At 29.2% G+C, this 21283-nt stretch overlaps 1 protein-coding gene and 1 long non-coding RNA gene across 3 annotated transcripts in view; one reads left to right on the top strand and one right to left on the bottom strand.

Moving 5' to 3' along the window:
• Tk (Tachykinin) overlaps positions 1-21283 on the bottom strand; it is a 619288-nt gene that overhangs the window by 189310 nt on the left and 408695 nt on the right. Inside the window, exon 2 of one of the 2 annotated variants that reach the window (XM_075366190.1) lies at positions 1172-1239. The exons of the other annotated variant lie outside the window; for it this stretch is intronic. The gene's annotated coding sequence lies outside the window, so the exon portion shown is untranslated. The remainder of the gene's footprint in view (positions 1-1171; positions 1240-21283) is intronic. 2 annotated transcript variants of the gene reach the window in all.
• The window catches only part of LOC142324984 (uncharacterized), a 703430-nt gene that overhangs the window by 274509 nt on the left and 407638 nt on the right, over positions 1-21283 (top strand). The window lies entirely within an intron of this gene.

The following is a 21283-nucleotide window of genomic DNA, read 5'->3' as shown; positions in this document are numbered from 1 at the left end:
TTTAAAAAAAAAAAAATTATAGAAATTTCTTGAAAGTTTTATATGTGAAGTATAAACTTTAAAAATACTTCAGTTGAAAAAAGATAGAGTAAAAGAAAAGAACAAGAAACATATATTTAAAATTTAAGAGGAGGGATTTTATTCTGATTAGTTATATATTTATAGAACAAACTTGGTTAAACTTCTCTATACTTCTTCTGAAGAAAATCGAAATTGGTTTTTTCGCCACATCCCCCCCCTTAATGAAATTTGGAAAACATTAATAACCAATGCCCCATTATATAAAAAATATTTGAGCAAAACTGGGGAAAAAATCGGTTCGTTCAATTCTAAATCACCATACTAGAGATATAAAGCCAAAAGCAATAATTTATTTATAAACTATGTGCGACTCACAAACGTATGGATATAGGAGTATATGTATTTTTTTGGTCTAGATGAAATAATTGGACCCTAAAACGTAACAATTTGAAGAAAAAAACCTATACACCATTTCACCATACTTTTCCACTAATGATATATAGATATTCTAGCTATTTTCATCGGTTAAGAAATATATATTGGATCATATCAAATCAGTCAATTATTTGAACATTTTAATTTTTGTTTTCGAATAGATGTTTTTCTTTTTGTTAATGTAGATTATAGGTAGCTATTTTTTAATAAATATTTCATTTGAAAATGATGAGTTAGAATCGGATCATCCCATACAATAATGTGTTATTGATACATAGTAAAAAAGATAATGCTCGAAGAACTATTTATAAAATCTATACAACTAGAACTAAAAATCTATAAACTTCTGATTTTTAAATTCGTCAGTTGTTATTAAAAAATAAAAAGTAATAATTAAACTAAATACAAACACAAAGATTAGAAATTAAAAAGTAAATAAAATATTTATGATGTACGATAATCTTATTATCTTATATTTATCTTACCGCTGTAATTTGTCGAATTATATTATTGTTGGGCATTATTAAACGAAAAGATTAATTTAACTACATTTTTATTTAATATACCAATATTATACGTAGTATATTTTACGAAGTGGTATCTGTGTAATATTCTCTTCAACATATTGGCAAATAATATACATAAAGCTATGACATATTGAGAAACATACATACACACACAGACATACTGAATTGATAGAGTAAGTATGCACTACCTCAGACTTGAAGTAAGTGAGGGCACAGCTTAGTAGCGATGAAAATCCCTCAGATGTCGTCACGAGACCTAAACAGAATAATTGATTGTAAGTCAGTATCCGATTTCCGTTAAGCCCTTTGAAACTATCTACCTGTACCCGATTTCCATTGCATTAGATATGGCTCCGTGAACGGTGCGTGTAACAGCCACAACAGGTCGTAAATGTTGCATAATATAGTACAGCAAATGTAGCAATATACCGTAGAATACGTGTAACAAGATATCCTTTAATTATAATTCTCCCCCTTTCTACTAACTACTATAAACACCAAATCCTTTACAATGGTTCGTAAATAAATAATTATTTATTATATTACTGTACGTACTACTTAAGTTCATTTATCTATTAATATTAAACGACTTTATCTGTTAAAAATGTATTAGTTAATGTAATATATTCTTCTTTTTATATTACATTCTCTTCGATAAAAAAAGAAATAATAAAGCAGATAAAACAGTAAGCTACCAAGGAATCATGTTAAAAGAGATTTTAATTATTAAATAAAAAGCCCGATTAATGATTCATATGGAACCATTCAATAACAAAACGATCACAGATATTATGCAATTAGATAGAACTATGAATGAAAAATATATTATAGACGTGTTGCTACGTTTTCAGTTACTTATATAAGGATGTAATACAGGGGTACTAAAGAAGAAGAACAATAAAACTTTGGAAGCGCTTGAAATAATGTTCTGTATGTTTGGAAGCAGCAAAAGATAAAAAATTAAGATCAATTAACTCACCAAGGATATTGCCGAAAAGGTGCGAAGGAGTAACTGCTTCTTCGTAGGAACATCATGGTGTTTCTGATGGACATCCCCATCCGGGAGGGAGTGGGAGGCCTCAGTCCCCCGCTTATGATGATCGGGTGAGAACTCCGTTGTAGTACCGTTGAGGGGAAGGCAAGGTCCAAGGTCTTTATGCCTTGCCCCATTAGAGGCAAGGCATAAAGACCGAGTCCCGATCGGGGATCCTTTGGGGTCACCTCATTTGAGGCATGGCGCCTAAAAGACCGAGTTCCGTTTATCTGGCGGGAACATTGTTCCCGACAAGGTAGTTAGAGGCTATAGCACCCCTGGGAGCTGAGTTTATGTTTAGCTACGTTCTGAAAGAAAATGGAGCCATTAGAAATTCAGAAATTTAACTAGACGTAGAACAGAATGGAGATAGATTTTGTGCCAGGGACTGTTTTTCTCAAAATAATTCTACAAACATTTATTTTTTGTTATAAATTTTATGTTTACTTTATAATAATATCATATTTGTTATTAATTTCTCTATGGGTAAAAGCATAGTTTTCAAAGCGTAACTGAGGAAGAGGTTGATGAAAAAATAGCCGGTAATAAAGTTATCGGTAAAGTACAAGATTATATATTCATACGTCAGAGAATGTGTATTAGAAGGGAAGAAATAAATAAGGAAATGAAGCTAAGAATGAAACCGGGATGGGTAGCATTTGGAATGTAGAAAAGACTCTTAACTAGCAAAATTAGTAAGGAAGACAGGCCGAGAATTTTTTAACAGTGTATTACCCAGTTAATATGTATAGTTCAGAGACTTTACCTTCAACGAAGGAGATAATAGATAAGATGCAGAAAACTAAGAGAGCTATGGAAAGGTCAATTTTGAATGTAAATAACATTTTGAAGCTAAATGATAACAAAAAAATTACTTGGATAAGATCATAGAGTATAGTAAAGGATATATCGAAGAAATGATAACTAAAAGCAAACAGAGATAGGTAGGCCATATGGCAAGAATATGGGTGAACATGGGTGATGGGTAAGGATAATTCTGGAATGGTGACCATATAATGGTAGGAAAGAAGGAAACCGGTGAGAAGATGGGTGGATGATGTGAAGAGAGTGGGATGGAGAGACTAGTTAATGGTAACACAAAATCGCGTGGAATAGAAAAACCATGGAGATGCTACGTTGCTAATATACTGGCGATAAAAAGGGCTAAGAAGAAAATCCTATAGTTATTTAAAAATCAAAAATTTGATTTTAGTAAAAGTAAAAGGTGCTTAGTACTTTCGTTTCTATCGTTCCAAGAAAAAAAAAAGTTAAACTTCCTTAAGGATATTTTTTATTTGTAATTTATAATTAGTAAACTAATAGTGAATCCAAACCAAAAGGGATTAAACTAAAGGTTTTAATCTTCTTAAATGTGTGAATATTATAATTTGATTGTCTACTAAAGAAACGACAACTTCAGTACATTTTTAAACTTAACCGGTTGCCAATCAAATTCAGGATTGGTAATTTTTCTTATTTTATCAGTTTTCATTCTATATTTTCTGTAATATAGGGTTATTCAAAAATTAGGAGCAGATTTTAAATATTTATTTCTAATGAACGACAATAGAACACATATGATACTTCACTAAATAGAGGAAAGTTCAAAGTTTTAAGTATTAGTTCCGTTCAACACCTACAGCGGCGCTCTGATTTGTTTATGAGAAAATGGCGACGCCATAGGGAAAGTCATTTTGCGTGCTGCAGTATGCAAAGAATGAATCCATTGTTTCACTGCAGCGTGCATTTCACTTTGTAAGTTCAACTAAGAGCCGCCTCGTCATTAACAGACTTTTTTTTCCGAAGACAACTTCGAATATTTCTTCATATTTTTTTTTTTTTTTTTATTGTTATTATTGAATAATTATTTATCGTAAAACGTTTTTTGCAATCAGAGGTTCATAATTATTAATAAATCAATATAATTAAATTTAAAAAAAAGTTAAAAAAAATAAGATGAAGTCGGATTTGAACCGACGTTCTTACGCTTGTAAGATCCAAATATTTTATTAATTAAAACTTTTATTTGGCTATAACTCTGATTTAATGAAAATAAGTACCACTTATGATTTGGATTTGAACCGATATGCCGTTCCCTTATAAGATCCAAATATTTCATTAATTAAAACTTTTATTTGGTTATAACTCTGGAAACAATGAAAATAAGTACTACTTATGATATATTGTTGAAAAGATCTCAATGAGGGCTTATTACTGCAGTTAAGAAAAAGTCCATAATCCATTTTTATTTTTGGATTTTGGGCTTTTTTGGACACTTTTGGTCCAGTAGATTACAGTCAAAAGGGAAGATGCACAACAATCCTAAATCCAAAATTTCAACATCCTACGGTTAATCGTTTTTGACTTATGCGAGATACATACGCACATACGTACGTACTACGTACAGACGTCACGCAGAATATAATCAAATTGTATTCAGAGATGGTCCAAATGGATATTTCCATTGAAATCTGAAAACCGAAATTTTTCGCGATTACAATACTTACTTAATATAAGTAAGTAACCCCCTTTACTTCGTACAAGGGAGTTAAAAGTTTTTTACATAAAAATAATTTAAAAATTTTATCAATGTAGTTTTTTGAAAAAATAATAAAATTTGATAAAACAGTTTAAAATAATAAAAAGTCAAATGTATTACCCAGATCTTTTTTTAAAAATGTATAACAATTTTTAATTAACTTTAATGCGAATAAAGTTTGAATAGATATATTAATGCAGTTTTACTTTTATTTCACTTTGTAAACTTAGAATATTATTTATACTTACTTTAAACTTTATTAGTTTCATAATGTAGTACACACGACTATAAATGTTATTTAATTAAATATATCCCATTTTCAACTTAAATTACTTAGGAATTTAAATTTGTTAATTTCATTTAAGAGTATAAAAAAATAAATAAATAATATGGATTTCATAAAACGGTATAATATTTCTTAGTTAAGTTAATTAAAAATAAAAGTAAAAAAATGATTCAACATCTGACGGTACATTAATATACAATCAAAAATCGCTATAATATCAGTCTAAAATTTCAAATACTTAAAATAACTGGTAAAGCAACGTTTTATACTTGTAAATATGTGGTATGTGAGATTGGGTCATCAACAAAGCCCAGATAGAGTATATACAAAAATTACTTATACAAATAATTTAAACAGCCTGCTCTTATAAAAAAATAATTAATAGGTAAAACACAATAATTCTGTGAAAATCACGTTTACTAAACAGGTAACAAAAAAAAATGTATAAATGAAGGGTTTGAAAAGCATACATTCTCTCCGTCGTTCAGTTGATAGTAATTTTGTTTTAAATGATTCTTTTTACTTTTGTAGGTGATGTAACAACAGAACTCATACCATAAGAAGAAATTTATTTTTAAAAAATAACAAATATCTTACGGCAGGTTTACTAAGAAAAGCAATGTTCAAAATGGTTACAAATTCTTTATTCACTGAATCGAATGTACTTTCACATATCATCTTGCCGAAAGCCAGATATGGTAGTCTATCCTCTAATATTTATCTTCAGTCTATTCAACGTAAGACCTTCAATATAATGCGTATGAATTAAATTAATAAATTAAAAATTTTATAAATGTAATTTATACATTTTTAAAAGTACATAAAATTTTATATCACTAATAATTTTTTCATTTTTTTTTTATTATCATTGAATTATTTATTGTAAAAATGTTTTTACAGTTTTACAATCACGGGTTAATAATTAATTATTAAATCAATATATTTAAATTAAAAAAAGAAAAGTTAAAAAATAAAAAAAAAGTTAAAAAAACAAAAGGAGATGAAGTCTGATTCGAAACGATGTGCCTTCCCTTTAAGATCCAAATATTTCATTAATTAAAATTTTTATTTTAATTTCGATTGCAATAAAAAAGTGAGGTGCACAACTAGATGTTACAACAATACTAAATCCAAAATTTCAACATCCTACGGCTAATCGTTTTTGAGTTATGCGACAAACGTACATATAGACGTCATGTCAAAACTAGTCAAATTGGATTCAGGGATGGCCAAAATGGATATTTCCGTTGAAATCTGAAAACCAAAATGTTTCGCGATCACAATATTTCCTTTACTTCGTACATGGAAGTAAAAATATTTTAATAAATTTTATATGTAAATATTATAATAATTGAATACGAAATTGAATTCGGGTAGACGATTTAAAAATTCATAAAGAAAGATGGTCAAGAAATTCAAGAGATGCCTACTAATTTCTTAGAGAAAAAAATAATCAACATACATTCAACACGACGTTACAAAAATAACTGATTTACAACCACATAAAAATAATTTCATTTTGTTAGTGAATATCACAAAACCAGAATGATTTTTAAAAAATTGTTAATAATGCAAACCGCCGAAAAACACTTAGTGTGAAGATATACCTGAAAAACAATTGTTTACCCCAATCCGAAAAATATTGATTTACAAAGAGTGATTATTATTTACTATTCTTAATTTTTTTTTAAACACAATTTCCTGCTTCAAACACAAAAAGATTCTTAATAAATTAAGTCGTGCAAAAACTTGAAAAATATTACAAACATTCACTCGCCACGAGGCTGTTTCAAAATATAAAAAAACAACTGGTTTATAAAAAGCACGAAAAAACAAAGCACTCAATTTTTAATAGCAACGTTTATTTAGGGTGTAATATTATTTTGCTATTTATTATTTTGTAACTGAAACAGCCCCGTGTGAGGAATGAATTTTCGTAATATTTTTCAAGGTTTTGCACAACTTAATTTATTAAATATTTTATCTCTGCATTTGAAGCAAAGAATTGTGTTGCAAACAAGTTTCAGAATAGAAAATAGTATTCAGTTTCTTTGCAAATCAATTTTTTGGGGATAAACAATTGTTTTTTGAGGGATATCTTTTCATATTGTATTTCTCGGGAGTATTATTCTTTTTTTCTTTTTTTTATGTCTTTCCGGTTTTTTTATTAGGAAATTCACTAAACAATTATACAATAAAATTATTATTTTTTTTTTTTGTTTTTTTTTGTTCTTTTGTGGTGGTTATCTTAAATTTATAATATTTTAATAAAGAAATTAGATAATTTTTTTTTACATCATTTTTAATTTATACATAGTTCCCAAACTGTGTTCTTTTAAATTAATTTTAAAAGAATTGTAAAGTTTTCTTTTTAAAGTGTAGGATATTGAAGCTGGTAAAAAAATCTACCGAAAAAGTAATCATTTTTCATTTTACTGAGTGCTTAGTTGTAATAATCATAGCTTCACAACTGATAATAAATTAATAATAAATTATTTTTAGTATTATTTCGGATTTACAACTTTTTTTTACTTCATCCTCAATTAAATATGACAAGATAAAAAGTCTAAAGAAAAACTGAACATAAAATAATAAGTTTGGTTATTGATTATATTTTTCATTCATTAAAATATAAACGACGCTTTAAATTAACAAAATTTTAAAGAATATTAAATACTTAGTTTTTCAATTAATTTTTTGAATGTTATTTTGATTATTTTTTCTTATTCAAAATATGAAATATTATCTTAATTTTATCTTTTATTCGTAAAAGCATTCTTAAACATATTTTTAAGCCATCTTTAAAGAATATAATATTTTTTATATTGTACAGTAAAAATTTGATTATTTTTTTTAAATCCAGTTAGATAATTTTACTCATAAAAAAGTTGTGAGGTTAAAGATTATTTAATTAAAAATAAACTTTAAAATAAACTAAAAGTTTATTTTTAATTAAAATATCATGGCCAGGTAAAAGTTCTTTTTCTACGACATAAAGTTATCATAAAAGTTTGATAGCTTTATTCTTCCATGAATTTGTAAGCCAGTGTATTGATAAATACTTAAAATTAGAAAGAATATTTTAAGAGTATAGTTTAAGAGTATCAAAGAGTATTTTGGTTCATCTTCTACTCTGTAATTTATGTTACTTAAGTAACTCCTATTGCAGAGGCAGTGATTTTAATTACTTTTAATAATTATTTTTTGGGTCTTTTTTTATCAAAAAACTACCTAATTAATTTGTTTGTTGTACATACTACCCTAGACTTGTAATTACTTTGATTCCTTGAATTAAAAGAAATACTGCTAAGATCTATTTTTGCTGAGAGTAATGATGTTTACTGTGCAGATGGCCTCACCAATGTGAAGATTTCACACGTATAACTAAAGACTTTTTAAATTTTGTTGGGTTTTGCATAGTGATGAGCAGAAGTACATTTGACTTAATAAAGTAGGCAATGAGGAAAACATGTGACTCCTTACTTTCCCGAGTAGTACTGAATTGTGTTGCTGGTTACGTTTCAGAATTATTAACACTCGTATTTGTTATTTTATCGCACCTCATGTTAACTTGCCCCGCTATATATATGGTAATTCACGAAGAATGTAACAGACTTTCAGAACATATTCTACTGCTGAAAAATAATGAAGAAAGTTCATATAACGAAAACGCTTTATTAGCGAGTATCGCTGGCGAAAAATTTCGTCCTAATTTCTCTTCCTTTGGTAAAATTAAATGGTTTTTATATAAAATTTGATCAATAAAATCGACAAAAATTGGTCTCGGAACTGTATTTTCAGTGGTATAGATACGTTTTGTCTTTAATAAACTTCAAAATTCGTACGTTTGTATTTAAATTTCTGTGAACTTTATTAATGCCATTTTACTCAGAATCAAATTCTCTTCAAGTTTTGTTTTAAAACTTTATGTTTTTATTACCCAGATAAGAAATTTATTTTACACAATGTAAAATGTGTTTTCGATCCCTCTCTTTGTCTTTTACCCCAGATTTCAGAAAAAATAGTAAAACATAGAGAGGATTCCAGGACGTATTTTTTCATCTTTTGAGGAGAGATTACATATAAGGCGCTGAAATCAGAGTGAAACCTTTTACTAGGCGAAATTCTCTGACGACGAAGCGTTTCCGAACGTATGTTTATATGAATTTTCATCGTAATTTTCTTTAGTAGAACATAACCTAAAATTTTGTTACATACTTCCTGAATCATTGAGATCCTGAATCAAACTGTATAATAGATTAAATTTATCGGGTTTTTAAGACTTATTGAATTATGATCTTTATTGTCTAGTTTGATCATATTTTTAAAAACAATTCCTTAACTTTTAAAAAAAAATAATTTCATAGTGTACTTGTGTATGAAATAAATGTGTAATTAATTAGTGTTACTATTACGTTTGTATATACATTAATTAATTTATATTGCCAATATAACAGTAAAAACCTAGATTTAAAATTACAAATGATGCATCGATTTTGAGAATCAATTAAAAGTAATTATTACGTATGATTTTGATTTTTCATTCTTAAAATAAAACAAAATAACGAAGAATAATATGAGTATAAAATTACGTAATAATAATAATAATAATAACATTTCACGAAAATGAAGAAATTCTCAACTAAGAGAAAAAGGGTTAATAATAAATTGGTAACAATTAAAAAAGTTCCAATCTCCAATTATAATTTTAATATTTGTTTGTTTGAAAAGTTTTAAATCATTCTGAATTAAAGGTTTTGTTTAGTCCGTAATAAGATTAAAACAGAAATAAAATATACAATCAACTTTGATTTTAATAACCTATTCATATAGCTGTAACGTAACAGTTTTAAATAGTGTTTAAGTAAAATATGCAGTACATAAAATAAAATATAAGAAGACTCGATGATGAAAAACTTCTACAGTAATGTTAGTTTAAAGATCAGAAACATAAACACGTAGCTAATGTAACTATACAATTTATAACAAAAGATTAACTCAACAAAAGCTACTTTTTTAATTATTCATCTGTTAAAATGTTTAATATTTTTATATCAAAAGCAGTTATAGCATTGCATTTTCTCTTTAACTGTCATCTATTGTTACCCGCATATATTATACGTATTTAATTTTTTAATAACTTGACAATTTTAATATGTAATTCAATTCAATTTTTATGTGGTTGTTATCATAACTGAATCAGTTTTACCTAAACTTTTTTTATTCTAAAATTGTATATTTTAAAATATAGATGTTATTAACAGACGATTGTAAATTAGACAATAACACACGTATAATATCCGAAAATGATATAACCTTTCGTAAGAATAACAGTCATTTTATGCTTGGCTTACTAATGAAAATAAGGAGTGAGGTAGTTTCCGTTTTTTGTTTCACTTAGTCAAATATTTGGTATACATCAGTAATGATATCTGACTCATTTAAGGTCAGCATCCCGAAGGAAGTGGGGTTCATTCCTAGATAACTACTCATAATCTTATGTAGGTTTCGGGAAAAAATATGAATCTATTTTAACGAAACATACAAAATTAATTTGTCATATATCTTATTAAAGAATCTTTAGGGTTAACGTGAAATAAGAAAAAAGTTAGTAATGAAAAAATTTTTCATTATTAATTTTTTTCTGTTTGGTAATATACGTGTAGATTCGTCAATTATGCTCCTTTACGAGTCGTCAATGTTTACAGGTTTTGTTTGTATATATTATGTTTTGTTTAACCCCAAAAATAATCTAGATGAGACAGATCCGGAAACCTGGTAGGCCTAACTATGGCTCCTCTATGGTCTATCCAATGATCTCGAAAAATTTCATTTAAAATTTCCCATGCCCTTACATGATAGTAAGGTGGCGCCCCTTCTTATTGAAACCATTGTCTAAAATGTTCCTGGATATTTAATAAAATTCTATTGGCTACCAAGTTACAATAATCATCTCTTGTAAGATTTCTATCCAAAATAAAAGGCCTTAAATAAGGATAATTGAGTAGATCCGCACTTGTTTCTATCTCCTGGTATCCCTCACTTTTGAAATATGAAACCGTTTCAATACTTTAATATTACTCTTTACATGGTAATTAACAGCATTTTCGGTTCATACATTGGCGAACAGAAAAGTGTATTTAATGAATACATATTATTGCATAATTATAATTATTTTATGTATATATATACATACATACACACACACACACACACAAATTTAACATCCAGTTTGTTTTGAAAAATATATATAAATGTATAAAATATTTCATTTTCGAGAATAAATTTTAGTACTATATTTTTCATATGAATAATTGTTTAAATTCATATTTATATAAAAAAGAAACATCATGTCATCTTTATCTGTGTACTTTTGAAGTGAATCAAATCTGAATTAATTGACTTTAGTATGAAGTATGTGTTGATCGTAAAATTTTATTCTGTTTTAAATCGGTCTCGGTTGTTAGAAAATGTCCAAACAAGTATGAAACTAAAATTCCCAAAGGAATTATAAAATTCCCTCATACAATACAGTAAACGTACAATATTATGAAGCTTTTTAGAATAAATGAGGCAATAACATAAAAGCGCCGTTGGTTGTGTGTACAGAAGTGATATTTATTTATCTTTTTTTACCTTTCCATTGTGTATTATTTGATTCATAAATTCTATAAAAAAACAAAACCAATAAACAAAATATTGGATGGAACGTGTAATAAAGATGTTTCTACTAGTATAATATTGATTCTCGGGGTTATATAAATTCTAAAAATATCGTTGCTTGTTAAAACTGATGGTCGTTTTTATACCAGTCATCGAAATCACTTATATGTGTAATATAAATACATGAATGTTGATCTGTAGTTATCATTTAAAAATCAGTACAACTAAATGCGTCAAATTATTAATTTAGTTTGATTTGGGTGATCGTGGCCGAGATAAAATAAAATCTAAAATTAGTAACCAATATTTCTCATCCTGCTCTATTTGAAGAGTATGTATTTGAAGATGTAAGTGGTATGCTAAAATTTTGCTTGATGCTCCTTTAACTATACAAATTCCGTACCAGCTATTTATGAAATATTTAGATATTTTTTTTTTTTTTTTGTCTTCAGTCATTTGACTGGTTTGATGCAGCTCCCAAGATTCCCTATCTAGTGCTAGTCGTTTCATTTCAGTATACCCTCTACATCCTACATCCCTAACAATTTGTTTTCCATATTCCAAACGTGGCCTGCCTACACAATTTTTCCCTTCTACCTGTCCTTCCAAAATTAAAGCGACTATTCCAGGATGCCTTAGTTTGTGGCCTATAAGTCTGTCTCTTCTTTTAACTATATTTTTCCAAATGCTTCTTTCTTCATCTATTTGCCGCAATACCTCCTCATTTGTCACTTTACCCACCCATCTGATTTTTAACATTCTCCTATAACACCACATTTCAAAAGCTTCTAACCTTTTCTTCTCAGATACTCCGATTGTCCAAGTTTCACTTCCATGTAAAGCGACACTCCAAACATACACTTTCAAAAATCTTTTCCTGACATTTAAATTAATTTTTGATGTAAACAACTTATATTTCTTACTGAAGGCTCGTTTAGCTTGTGCTATTCGGCATTTTATATCGCTCCTGCTTCGTCCATCTTTAGTAATTCTACTTCCCAAATAACAAAATTCTTCTACCTCCATAATCTTTTCTCCTCCTATTTTCACATTCAGCGGTCCATCTTTGTTATTTCTACTACATTTCATTACTTTTGTTTTGTTCTTGTTTATTTTCATGCGATAGTTCTTGCGTAGGACTTCATCTATGCCGTTCATTGTTTCTTCTAAATCCTTTTTACTCTCGGCTAGAATTACTATATCATCAGCAAATCGTAGCATCTTTATCTTTTCACCTTGTACTGTTACTCCGAATCTAAATTGTTCTTTAACATCATTAACTGCTAGTTCCATGTAAAGATTAAAAAGTAACGGAGATAGGGAACATCCTTGTCGGACTCCCTTTCTTATTATGGCTTCTTTCTTATGTTCTTCAATTGCTACTGTTGCTGTTTGGTTCCTGTACATGTTAGCAATTGTTCTTCTATCTCTGTATTTGAACCCTAATTTTTTTAAAATGCTGAACATTTTATTCCAATCTACGTTATCGAATGCCTTTTCTAGGTCTATAAACGCCAAGTATGTTGGTTTGTATTTTCTTTAATATTCCTTCTACTATTAATCTGAGGCCTAAAATTGCTTCCCTTGTCCCTATACTTTTCCTGAAACCAAATTGGTCTTCTCCTAACACTTCCTCCACTCTCCTCTCAATTCTTCTGTATAGAATTCTAGTTAAGATTTTTGATGCATGACTAGTTAAACTAATTGTTCTATATTCTTCACATTTATCTGCCCCTGATTTCTTTGGTATCATTACTATAACACTTTTTTTGAAGTCTGACGGAAATTCCTCTTTTTCATAAATATTACACACCAGTTTGTATAATCTATCAATCGCCTCCTCCCCTGCACTGCGCAGTAATTCTACAGGTATTCCGTCTATTCCAGGAGCCTTTCTGCCATTTAAATCTTTTAATGCTCTCTTAAATTCAGATCTCAGTATTGTTTCTCCCATTTCATCCTCCTCAACTTCCTCTTCTTCCTCTATAAAACCATTTTCTAATTCATTTCCTCCGTATAACTCTTCAATATATTCCACCCATCTATCGACTTTACCTTTCGTATTATATATAGGTGTACCATCTTTGTTTAACACATTATTAGATTTTAATTTATGTACCCCAAAATTTTCCTTAACTTTCCTGTATGCTCCGTCTATTTTACCAATATTCATTTCTCTTTTTACTTCTGAACACTTTTCTTTAATCCACTCTTCTTTCGCCAGTTTGCACTTCCTGTTTATAGCATTTCTTAATTGCCGATAGTTCCTTTTACTTTCTTCATCATTAGCATTCTTATATTTTCTACGTTCATCCATCAGCTGCAATATATCGTCTGATACCCAAGGTTTTCTACCAGTTCTCTTTATTCCGCCTAAGTTTGCTTCTGCTGATTTAAGAATTTCCTTTTTAACATTCTCCCATTCTTCTTCTACATTTTCTATCTTATCTTTTTTACTCAGACCTCTTGCGATGTCCTCCTCAAAAATCTTCTTTACCTCCTCTTCCTCAAGCTTCTCTAAATTCCACCGATTCATCTGACACCTTTTCTTCAGGTTTTTAAAGCCCAATCTACATTTCATTATCACCAAATTATGGTCGCTATCAATGTCTGCTCCAGGGTAAGTTTTGCAGTCCACGAGTTGATTTCTAAATCTTTGCTTAACCATGATATAATCTATCTGATACCTTGCAGTATCGCCTGGCTTTTTCCAAGTGTATATTCTTCTATTATGATTTTTAAATTGGGTGTTGGCAATTACTAAATTATACTTCGTGCAAAACTCTGTAAGTCGGTCCCCTCTTTCATTCCTTTGGCCCAGCCCGTATTCACCCACTATATTTCCTTCCTTGCCTTTTCCAATGCTTGCATTCCAATCTCCAACTATTATTAAATTTTCATCTCCTTTTACGTGTTTAATTGCTTCATCAATCTCTTCGTATACACATTCTACCTCATCATCATCATGGGCGCTTGTAGGCATATAGACGTTAACAATCGTTGTCGGTTTAGGTTTTGAATTTATCCTTATTACAATGACTCTATCGCTATGCGTCTTGAAATACTCCACTCTCCTCCCTATTTTCTTGTTCATCACGAAACCTACTCCTGCCTGCCCATTATTTGACGCTGAGTTAATTACTCTAAAGTCACCCGACCAAAAGTCGCCTTCCTCTTCCCACCGAACCTCACTAATTCCTACTATATCCACGTTTACCCTATCCATTTCCCTTTTTAAATTCTCTAGCCTACCAACCTTTTTTAAGCTTCTAACATTCCACGCTCCGACTCGTAGAATGTTATTTTTTACTTTTCTGGTGACCCCTTCCTTAGTAGTCCCCACCCGGAGATCCGAACGGGGGACTATTTAGATATATCTCAGTAAAATTTAATGTGACTAAACAAGATGAGACTGGAGAAATCGAAGGAATAAATTTTGAGTCGTCGTTATTTTCAGAAAGATAAAACAGAATTATTTAAAACTCATCCAATGAGGTATCACACATGATAGCTTGAAATAAGGACATCAAATAGAATATATCTGTACTAGAGTTCCGCGACTACTTGAAAAGTGATTAATTACAAGAATTTTCAAAAAATATAATTCTTTTTTTAAATCATATTATTAAAAGAACAAACAGATGTTTTTCAATATATGTGTAGAAATAAATTTTAAAACATCAACTTCTGTACTGAAAGTATCCAAGTTTGGGTTTTTGTTAATTACTAATAAAAAATTATAAAGCCATCTTTTATATTAAACATAATGGTTTCATAAACATGTAGTACTTTTAAAGTACATTATACTTCATATATTTTCGAAACGAGATCGACGTTTAAGGAGGCAGGCATGCAAAGTTGCCAGATGTACAATGTAGTTAAACAGATAGACTTGAAGGTAATAGAACGTGAGTAAAAGGAAAGAATAGACGAACAGCTTTTTGTTCTGATATATATATATATATATATATATATATATATATATACATGATACTGCGTTAGCTAAATGTACACGTTTCACGGACAACGAAAGAATGCTCTGTTTATGCATTTATTCTCATGATTCTATCAACAGCGGCTAGCGTCTTATCACTTTCATTAAGAGCAGTCATCATTATTATGAAGCATATTTTTATAATTGAATTTAATTAAACTGATTTTCACTAATTGTATGGGAAAAACGAGCAGAAGCTTGATTCAATAAATTTAAATGTTGTAAATACAAAGATTATACAAGATATCACCTAACTTAGAGGATGAAGTTTTAAAAAGGTATCTAAATTTTCCCTAAACAAAAAAATTATAGTAAAAAATATAATACACTTTTAACAATTCACGAAAGTTTTAACAGATTTGATTAATATTATCAAAAGTATACGGTCCTAAAGCCATTTACCAGGGGAACACGATGAAAAATTTTCCTCAATCACAAGAATTAAGATCTCATGAACAAAAATACTTTGGGTTTATTTTGTGCTTATTGGTTAAGCTTGTTTAGAAATATTAACCAAAATCTTAAAAAACTTATTTTGGGTACGGCCGTACCTGTCGAACAGGGGTGACAGTATGTTATCAGAGTGTGTTTTGTAGAAAGTAAACAATTTTAATATTCAAGAAATTTTATTTCTTAATTCCAGTTTGTATTTAATACACATATTTATCTAATTAATTTTAACTATTTTCACTAATTATTATTTAAAATTTATTTATTTTTTAAGAAGCTTACTTAATTTTGTAAGAAAAAAGATAAAAGTAATAGAATCGCCGTTTATTTCTATTTTAGGAATTTAAATTTCTAAAGTCAAATTTAAATACATTGGTATTTCATACCAAAGGTATGAAAAACTGTCGTTCTTCTGCAAAAAAAAAAAAATCTGATGTGGACACCACATGAATCCGTTGTACTCCTATTAAATTACATATTCACATTTTTTCTGCACTTCGTTTAAACTTTTCTCTTTTAAAAGTGAGATACGATCCTCCAATTCTTTAATAAATTTGGCAATTACAGAATTGTATTGGTGGATACACGCATCACATTTTTTTGTGGTGACCGGATCAGCATTTTATATTAGTTTATATATTAACTGTTTCACATCGCTCAAGTAGTTATCTGGTGTAAGTGAGAATGTGTCGGATCCGTAATCATGCACATATCGGTTCGAATCCGACTTCATATACATATCTTTTTTTTAACTCTTTTTTTTAATTTAAATATATCGATTTATTATTAATAATTATTAACCTCTGTAAAAATTTTTGAATCAAAATGAAGAGTACATAAAATTCTATTTCACTAACTTCTGATTTTTTCTTTTTTTTCAATCATAATTATTAATAAATCAATATATTTAAATTACAAAAAAAAGAATTAAAAAAAGGAAATGAAGTTGGATTCCAACCGATGTGCCTTCCCTTGTAAGATCCAAATTTTCATTAATTAAAATATTGTATGGCTGTTATTCTGGAACCAATAAAAATAAGTACCACTTATGATATATCATTGAAAAGCTCTCAATGCGGGTTTATTACTGTAGTTTAGAAAAAGGTTTAGTCGAGTGCAATAAAAAGGGGAGGTGCACAATTAGATGTTACAGCAGTCCTAAATCCAAAATTTCATCATCCTACGGCTAATCATTTTTTAGTTATGCGGGATACATACGTATATACACACATACGTACGTACAGATGTCACGCCGAAACTAGTCAAGATGGATTCAGGGAAGGTCAAAAAATGGATATTTCCGTTGAGATCTAAATACCAAACTTTTTCGCGATCACAATATTTCCTTTACTTCGTACAAGGAAGTAAAAATAAAAAAAATCTGAGAAATTTATTTATCAGAGAAAGCATTGTTATTAAAGCAGAGAAAGCATTGTATATTAATAGCATTGTTTATTAATGGTTTTAAAGAATAATTGAATTAATTTTTTTTTGTATTGATATCAACCATCTAAATATAAAACGCTGTTACCTGTAGGGATATATCCAAATTTAGTCATTTTATTTTTAGAAAAAAGTGTAGAGGTAAAAACAATAAAGAAAGAGACATTAGCATATTCAAAATAAATGATACTTAATCGTATATATAACCCATCAATATTTATTAATGTTCATTTTCTTGAGTTATCTTTTATGAAGAGACTGATGCATATGTACACCGCAAAGAAATTTTTCCAAACAAGCAATTTTAAGGCATTTAAATTTTATCCCTTCAGTTACTAAAGTTCAGTTTCAGGATTTAAACTAAAAAAAAAGGTTCCTTCGCCCCGGGAAACTGTCAAGCTACCCCCCCCCCTGAAAAAACCACATTTTCTACAAATTTTGTGTAAATTTTACTATTGAATTTCGTGTATATTACATTGTACTTTTAAAATAAATTATAGTAAACTGATGTCATACTGAACTTTAAAAAAATATCGTATTTTTTTGAGATCCACTAATACATATGAAGTTGAATTTTAACCGATTTCATAAAAAATAGGGATCTCAATTCGACCTGTACATACTCGTATTTGTATATATGTGTAAGTGTTATCATCAAGGGCAAGTGGACGCACCGCCTTATCGCGGATATAAAGTCGTGGGCCGGTTAGAGGTTTGGCGAGTTGAACTACTCACGCAATTCCTGATCGGCCATGAGGACTTCCGCGTCTACCTGTGTGGTAGGAGGAGAGCGGATGACCCCTACTGCCCTTACTGCGGCAACCCTGATACCCCAGAACACGTGGTGTTATAGTGCCTGCAGTGGGATGAATACCGGCAGTTTGCTCGGCGATTACCGGACCGCTCAGCGTGGAGAAAGAAGAAACTTTTGATAAAATTGCAGGGTTCGTGGCGAGGGTTTTTCAGGAGAAGGATCAGGGGGATCGAGGATGAAGGAAGCCCTCTTCGGAGCTGCCATTCGCACGTGCTTGCACGAGTGGGCGGTAGCGATGAGACACGGGGACTTTCGCGCATCCCCGAGCGAAAAAGACCGAGTCCCGGAGGGGTTGTCCCCGTTAGAGGCATAGGCATAAAGACGAAGTCCCGGCTCCCGGAATTGGGACCCAAGGACGGCATAGCCGAGCCTGGTAAATCCTACTCTGGGGGTTTGAGGCGGGCGCAAAGTGAGATCCGACCGGCGGGCCGAGACGTGGAGGCTCGTTAGAGTAAAGAACACTCCCATGGGCTGTGTAATACTTAACTGCAGGATCCGGCCCGGAGGGAGAAGAAGAAAAAATATAGCGTTACTTACCTCTGATTTGACTGAATATTTTTTTATTTTGTGGATAAATATCTTTTTCTTATTTTATGAGGAATTAAAAAAAAATTGCTTGTCTATATAGATTATTTTATTTTTATATTTCCTGTCATCAGTGTTTTGTATGTGAATTATAATAGAGTTATTTTATGTAACATGATTTTTTTTTGACATTTAAGACATTTTCACTCGAAAATTAAAAAAAAAAGGTGGAAAAATTTTTTGGGATAAAAAACGTAAATTTTAAATTTTATTGAGCTCTTCTCGATTGCAATCTCGTTACTTCATCTTTATGCATTTCTTTTCTTATTATTGCAGCGTTTTTCCTTTGAATTTCTTTTTGGAAACCTTTTTTTATCAAACGAACAACGGTTTTGTATCATTATTCTTATTTTAATTAAAATAAAATTAATTATATAAAAATAACACAAACTTCAAAAAATATTTATAAAAAAGTAAAAATTAATTCTGTTTATAGGTAATATTTTTAAATTTAGATTTTTTAATAAGAAAATTGCCCAATAAAAAACTAACAAAATGTATTCGATATACTTTAGCCCGTAATTTCATAAAGACTAAATAAATGTAGTCTCTTTAAATAGAACCGAAAAAATGTTTTACTATTCTTTAAATACAACTGAAAAATGAATGACTTTTCTCATTTTTTATGAATTTTATGAAGTCAGTTTTTTTTTTTTTTATTTCTTTGTAATTTTTTTTACCTAAATTAATTACTGAGATTATACACACATATAACGTTTCATTTGTGACAGTTTCTCCTAAAACATTGTATGAAGTACAATTTAGTAAAGTTTTATTTATTTTTTACTATAAATTTTCTACTGTCACATTCAATTGAAAAATTTATTACAAAAAATAAAATTTAATTTCTTCAAACATACAACAAATATTTTTTTCTCCCCCATCCGAGGTATAGTGGAAATAGAATATACACTCATAAAAAAGTTAAAATCGTATAAATAATTGCTAAAGTATGAATTTATAATTCATTCATATTTGCATGCATACATAAACACGTATACGTACGCGTACACACATACGTGTATCTATAAAATTTACATAAAATGAATTCTAATTTAAAAGTTCGAAACTGAATAATATAACGCAATATCAAATATTTTCTTTCGCTTCGTGTTTATATGATATTGCATCACTCCAATTATAAACATAAATTGAACATAAATCATTTGCTTAGCAAATCATTTGCTAAGCAAATGATTTATGTTCAATTATAAAGTTTTATATATACATAAAACTTGATATTTAACTTTATTATGTAAGATTTGAAATAGAATTTATGTATGTTAATATTTTCATTTTATAATACTGTAGTTTATAGTTACAGTTAATTAAATTAACTTTACCAGCTCTTATAATTTGCATCATAGGTAAAATAATTTGTGAAATTTCGAGGTTAGCATTTGCCTTCGAAAACGAAAAAATGACAATTTTAAGTTCCGCGATAAATATCTCTAACCATCATTATATTATTGGCTTCTAACTAAAAATACACGTCCATGTATTTGAAGGATGTTGCAAACACCGATACACGAGTATAGGATTTATCTAAGATACTAGTATATAAAAGATGAAGCTACACAATAATCCGATTCAATTATATTTTTAATCGAGTTTGTACTTCGGAAATGGACAGTCAAATTTTCATGAAGTATATATACAGTAATTTTCCAGACCAGATTCAAATATTTTTATTATAAAATTTTTCTGATACATTTGCGAGTATTACTTTTTACTTCCTTGTACAAAGTAAAAGAAGTATTGCGATCGTGAAAAATTTCGGTTTTCCGATTTCAACGGAAATATCCATTTTTACCATGCCTGAATTCATTTTGAATAGTTTCGGCTGACGTATGTCTTGCATAACTCATAAACGATTGGCTGTAGGATGTTGAAATTTTGGACTTAGGACTGTTGTAACATGTAATTTTATGCACCTCCACTTTTGATTGCAATCGACTGGACCAAAAGTGTCCAAAAAAATTCAAGATCCAAAAAATTTGGATTTTGGACTTTTTAACTGCAGTAATAAGCTCTCACCGAGAGATTTTCAACGATATAAGTGGTACTTTTTTCACTGGTTCCAGAGTTACAGCCAAATAAAATTTTAATTACGAAATATTTTGATCTTATAAGGGGAATGCACATCGGTTCGAATTCGACTTCATTTGCTTTTTTTTTAACTTTTTTATTAATTTAAATTTATTGATTTATTAATAATTATTAACCTGTGACTGTAAAAAAATCTAACAATAAATAATAATTCAATAATAACAATAAAAAAATAAAAAAATATCAAAACTTGTTAATGAAATAAAAATTTTCATTTTAAAGAATGCGCACAGCCGCATATTATACGTAAATTGTGTTACGTAATAACGATAAACCACATTAGTATGTAGCAAAGTAAATTTAAGTAGTAAAAAGGCAATTTAAGTATTCCACCATTAAGGATAGAATTGAGTAAAAAAAAAAAAAGTTGTAAGATAAAAATGA

This window comes from Lycorma delicatula, chromosome 5, assembly GCF_047948215.1.
Source record: "Lycorma delicatula isolate Av1 chromosome 5, ASM4794821v1, whole genome shotgun sequence".
Lineage (NCBI taxonomy): Eukaryota > Metazoa > Arthropoda > Insecta > Hemiptera > Fulgoridae > Lycorma > Lycorma delicatula.
The sequence above is the reverse complement of the archived record's forward strand: the minus strand, read 5'-3'. Positions and strand labels throughout refer to the sequence as shown.